This window comes from Amblyomma maculatum, chromosome 7 (assembly GCF_055883805.1).
Source record: "Amblyomma maculatum isolate TAMU_Amacu chromosome 7, ASM5588380v1, whole genome shotgun sequence".
Taxonomy (NCBI): domain Eukaryota; kingdom Metazoa; phylum Arthropoda; class Arachnida; order Ixodida; family Ixodidae; genus Amblyomma; species Amblyomma maculatum.
In genome coordinates, this window is record NC_139350.1 from 30,643,737 (window position 1) to 30,649,736 (window position 6,000).

The 6,000-nt window shown below is 43.8% G+C and overlaps 1 long non-coding RNA gene across 2 annotated transcripts; it reads left to right on the top strand.

Moving 5' to 3' along the window:
* Window positions 1-1,297: 1,297 nt before the first annotated feature.
* On the top strand, window positions 1,298-2,543 carry LOC146182887 (uncharacterized). Of its 2 annotated transcripts, XR_014708679.1 has the most exons (3): window positions 1,298-1,673; window positions 1,757-1,938; window positions 2,037-2,543. It is a non-coding gene; the product is annotated as an uncharacterized LOC146182887 (long non-coding RNA). The 2 variants fall into 2 exon arrangements; XR_014708680.1 differs by having other exon boundaries at window positions 1,757-2,543.
* The last annotated feature ends 3,457 nt before the right edge of the window (window positions 2,544-6,000 follow it).

Sequence of the window (6,000 nt, forward strand, 5' to 3'; positions counted from 1 at the left end):
ACGAAATCATTTCAGCTCTGCCGCAATCAGTAACCGAGGAACTGAAAGAAGTGATGGTATCTCCTGTCATCCCAATACCCACTGTCACGTATTCTGGTTTAGCTTACGTCGCTGGATACATTGTGAAGTTAATCAGTGACTACGGGTGTGACGCTTGTGCTATCCTTCTTGAAACCAGCGAAAGAAGCAGCCCCATGTACACTATTCTGCGAGGACAAGATTCTAGAGGACCGCATTATCCAAAACCAGAGTTTGTAGCCCTCTTGGACAAGGTTGTGTCTCTTTTTGAAAAAGCTGTCGTGCACCTACCATACACAAATGTCCTTGAAGTCCTACAAATCTTAATCCAGCCAGCACTTGAGGACTCACCTTGGCTGAGTTGTCCGGAAGGCATTGAAAATAGCCGTGCTATAAGGTCCGCTTCTTTAATATGTGAGAAATTTCTCAGAATACTTCTTGTCAATTATGCTAAGAAGGTGACAGACAAGAACGAAAGGCCAGCTCCTTATGTGCACAAACTGTCCAGAAAGATTTTGAGACTTTAATTTTCTAGCCGCATGTACCGTTTTGATGAATGAGTGCAATGAGTTAACTTTGAAGGACATTTTTTTTTATTGCTTGCTGTAATTTTCAATTATGCATATCTGCTTACGCCCATTTCCTTGATTAAATGTCGTTTTTTTATCACTGTATTAAACTATGACTGTCTACGTGTGCGTCATTCGCGAGACTACGTATACATCTGCTGTCTTTCAACCCACTGATTTGTTTTAAACGAAGCTAGAACAGCCCACTTCACTAGACAACTGAAATTTTAACTGTATGCGTAAATGTTTGATCCTTACTCTGAATCTGAGACGTGCTACGAATTTTCGTCAGTGCCTCTTTTGCTCTAAACGAAAACGGCAGCGGTTGACAGAACATCCACCGAACAGTTTGCCATGCACTAGCGTCAGGTCGCGTTATACCAGCTTACAGCTTTCAAAGGCACACTGCATAAAATGGTACATATAGTTTTGTGAAAAATTTAGGGGCAAAAAGTGTTGATGTAAGTGCACCCGAAACCTCATTCGACCGTGCGCGACAGCACTGATAAAGGCGCGCGCGCTCTCGCATTATTGACTATTTTATTGCTCATACACGATAAATCAGACGCTGATTACGGCTTCTTCCTATAAGCCATAAGGGGTGAAATATCAGAACCTGCCGGTTGCAACCGATGCGGGCGGAGCGAAGAGCGAGCGCGCGTTTCCCTTGCGCGTGAACGGCTGTAGCGGAGGAGCAGCAGTTAAAACAGAAGCGTTTAGGGGTAGATCGGCTGGAAACGCTGATTGGTGGACACGCCGCGGCCTGGCGTGACGTTTTTTGCGTCGGGCTCAATGCTTAACCGGACGTGACGTAGTCAAAAACTGGGTTTGCTTGTTTTTTTTCGTCCCTAGACGCTCTAGGGAATCGCTAGGAGCCCCCGCTCTGGCAACGCGCGCGATTCCGGCATTCGGTTCGTGGATCTCGCTGCTGCATGACACCGGCGCGTTCGGTCACCGAGGTGCTCGACGATGGCGGGCCTGCGCGTTTACGTCAATGCGCTTTCGGCACGCCGATCCGTGCTGTACGTTGGGCGGAATGACGTTGATAATGGCGACGACCTGCGGGAGATCGCAAGCACCGTCAAGGTAAGTATAAATTGCGCAAAATTGTCTCTCATTTTGCTTATTTATAAGTGCTGTGTCACTTGTCTCTCCCCACGTGCTTCCAGGACCTCGTGCAGCAGCAGCTCGTGGCATGGACGCTCTTCGTGTTCAAAAAAAAAAAAAAAAAAAAAAGATCGGCCACGGCTATGGAGACCTCCACGAAAACATCCGCCGTCGGCAACTAAGCGCTGCCTGACTGCTATGCTGAGGCGCACGTCTGCCGTGCGCATTCTCAACCCTGATTGAGGTACAAGAACGCAGATTTCTTTGTCGAAGGTTTTGTAATATGTTGCGCATTCATCAAATCGCTATGTTCATAATGCAACTTTTTCTACTCTTTTACAGCACCGTTTCCTGTATGCTGCGAAGAGGCCGAGGATTTTCTTTGTACGCAGCAGCCCATGTCAGGGATCGCGGCATCGATCAGCTCTCCAAGATCATCGCCGCAACCCTCGTAAATGTCTACAGTAGAAGCATCGCGAGAGCATCCAGGGCAGCATATAACCATGGCACTGTGTACGACGTAGTGCACCGCTGTTGACGGTGCACGGCAAAGGGCCACGGACGAGTGCAGGGCGTTGTGTTCGCCACGCCGTCACGTCGCTGCGCATCCAAACGGCCCTTTTCAGGGCCGCCCCAATGTTTCCTGGCAGACCGCAGACCTGCACCTCCCGTACTCCTCTTCCCTCTCTACGTTGCACGTGGCTTCGTATCAATCGTCGCGGCCACCAAAATAACTTGCGCGCTAGGCCTCTTTACCAGGCTATACGTAAATACACGCATGCTTAATCGTGTCAAATTTGATTTAATAAAGTGCTACAGTGCTTATTACCTGCTTCCCTCACGCATTCTTCCGAGTCTTCGCAGCCCATGTCAGGGATCGCGGCATCGATCAGCTCTCCAAGATCATCGCCGCAACCCTCGTAAATGTCTACAGTAGAAGCATCGCGACAGCATCCAGGGCAGCATATAACCATGGCACTGTGTACGACGTAGTGCACCGCTGTTGACGGTGCACGGCAAAGGGCCACGGACGAGTGCAGGGCGTTGTGTTCGCCACGCCGTCACGTCGCTGCGCATCCAAACGGCCCTTTTCAGGGCCGCCCCAATGTTTCCTGGCAGACCGCAGACCTGCACCTCCCGTACTCCTCTTCCCTCTCTTCGTTGCACGTGGCTTCGTATCAATCGTCGCGGCCACCAAAATAACTTGCGCACTAGGCCTCTTTACCAGGCTATACGTAAATACACGCATGCTTAATCGTGTCAAATTTGATTTAATAAAGTGCTACAGTGCTTATTACCTGCTTCCCTCACGCATTCTTCCGAGTCTTCGTGCAGCAGCTGCAGAACACGTGGCAAGCGTCACTCTACTGCCGCGACGAACGCTAAGCCCACACAACAGGCTTAACAGCTAGAGTATTCTGCGGCTTTGTTCAGCGATGTTAATGGAAGTATCGACATTTTATATAACAACTGCATAATCGTCTTGAATATTGCTTCATAAAGTACTGTACTGCTTAGTTCTCACTTACCTCGTGCATTCCACAGCTGCTGCAGCTAGCACTTGGCCAGCGTCGTTCTCTCCAGTGCTGCAGAGACGACAAACTAGGCCTCGCGATAGGCTACAATATACACCGCGGCTTTGTGCCGCTGTGTATTTTTTTTTATAAATGCATCACATTTCGAAGGTTATAGTCGCCATCCAAGGATCACTTAACTCGAGAGCACGGGAAAGGCAGAAGTGTACGCACCTGGATTCGATGCCATGTACAACGCCGTTTTTTTTTTTTTTTCACGAAAGCATCCTACGCGCTAGGCGTCCTAAAGGTTCAAGTGCAGTGTGCCTTTGTATAGTAACCATGTATGGGGTGAGCAGTTGCCATGTTTTCAGTTCACTTTTGTTGGCTGTTTCTTAAATAAAAATGGTCTCTGTGTCTGTCACTGTGTCTAAAGAGCTGCTCTAGCCGAACCACGTACGTAGCGATGGATTGCACCGCGGCAGTATGGCTTTGTTCCAAGTTTAACTAAACAGTTGATCCCAAATCAAAATCGGAAATGACCATTTCCAACTGGATATTGGCCCCCAGTCAACATGGAGTCCAATTCAATGGCAACAGTTCAGCTCTGTGCCAACATTTCGTACAATTAAGGGAGTCGAAATTATGGAAATGGCATGCATTTGTGAACATCAAACATGCTTCACATCCAATTAACATGTCATGCAATGCTAATATAAAAGCTCAATATTCTATCGGGGAACTCTATGAAATCTGCTAGAGCATGGAGCACACGTTCGTAGAGATATTTTTTTTTAATTACCAGCACTCGCAAAGGTATTGGAAATAATTGAATCAAGTCCCATTCAAGGAATCAGATGAACAGTAACAAATCATCCTTTATATATTTTGTTTAGTACCTCAATGAAGAGTATTAGGCACACTTTTGCTGAATTTTTACATAAATGACATAATTCATATTGACAACAGTGCTCAGCTCATCATGTATGCTGATAATAGTGTGTTTATTACTGGCTTTGATCTCAATGAGACTGTTTTACATTGAAATTATTTACTTGAAAAATCGTTTGCCTGGTCCAATTTCATGAAGAAATAAACACAGAAAAACTATTTTATTTTGAGTATGAAATAAGAAAATGATGTAAGAGATGGCTACCGATCTATAATAAAAATATTGACCTTGTAGAAACTCGCATAAGTCTTGTGTGATTTTTTTTCATTTGAGATAGGAAATTCATATAAACAACACTGAAAAAAAAAAAAAGATTTCTTCAATGAGTGAGCTTTACCTTGATGTGGTACTGTCTTTGCCTTTAATTATGCAAGTCCCCACAGATAAGGTATTGCAGTTTTATGTGGGCAAGCACCACAAGAGCATATATCAATAAAATGATAATTCTCAGTAAATTAAATGTGTGTTTCTTACATAACAGATATTGACTGCCGGTTTACGACATGACACCTCTGTGCAGAATACAGTATAATTATCTTTAACTATGAATGCCACTTGTTGCATGTTTCCTATTTTTCTTGGCGGGACAATAAAAGCTTTCTTTGCTCGATGGCACTGCTGCAATTTAGAGCCACTCCGTTTTTAACTCAAAACTCCAACCTCTGGTTTCTCCCGCACTTTCACACTTGGTGCAACCTGCAATCAATAAAACACAATCTAATGGTCTCACTGAATGAACTTAAACAGGTATTCCTGAAATTGTGAAAACAGCTATGAATACACTTTTTAGGGTTGTAAAATCAGAAATGTTGCAAAGTTAAAGAGCACTGCAGAATCTGCATTGGAGCAATGCAAAAGAACGGATGCTACTGCAACATTACATCACCCTCCGTCGATTGACACCACTCATTAACCTCCACCACTTCTCAATTACTCACAACTGCTGCGGACATGATTTTGCAGACACATTCTGCGGACGTGGTCTGCGGACAGAAATCTGTGAAATCTGTGTGTTTGCCAGCGCTGTGTTAATGTATTTTATGTTATCACTTATACTACTTGAGAATTCATTTAGTGTTCTATCAGTGTGTTGTGTTACCTTGCTAACAAGTTTCCTTATATCTTCTTTGCATGTGTTATTGTATGTAGTTGTATCCCCCCTACAATAATGCCTCATGGGCGCTGTAGGTACTTACAATAAATAAACATAGCGAAGTAATACTTTCGCATTAATAGATCTTCTAGACATAGGGTCTCTAATTCTTGCACTTTTTTTTAAATAATGTGTAAATTTTTTTATCCTACTCTGCAGCTACTCCTTTGTAAATGGGTCCAGGACCTAAGTGCATGAGTTGCTCTCTGAAACATTTAATTTAGCTCTCGAGACTATCTAATATGCTCGAATTGAAATCATTGACTCCAGATTGGACATTGAAATTAGTTGCAAAGTTTTTAACTGCAAAGCCTATTGAAATCTAATATGTTTGGGTGTATTTTTACTAGGGAGCAAAATGCACCAGCTTCCTTTAACATCTTAGCCAGCGCACACACAATGCATCATTGAAATGCAGTTTGAATTCCAGTTTCACCATGCATAACAATTGTCCATTCAGTTTGGATGTTCATTAGGAATATCAATTCTAATCCGTAAGATGACCATAACTTAGCAGCCCATAATAAAAATAAATTGCTTCTTTATAGAGAGTTAAAACTATGCAGTTGGGACTAAGTACTTATTCCAGCTGGGAGGTCATCTGGAAACTGGAAGACATTTGATTATGGAAATTCAATTAGGACTGAAAATTCTAATTGGAAAGAATGAAAAGATGCCTAAATAGAA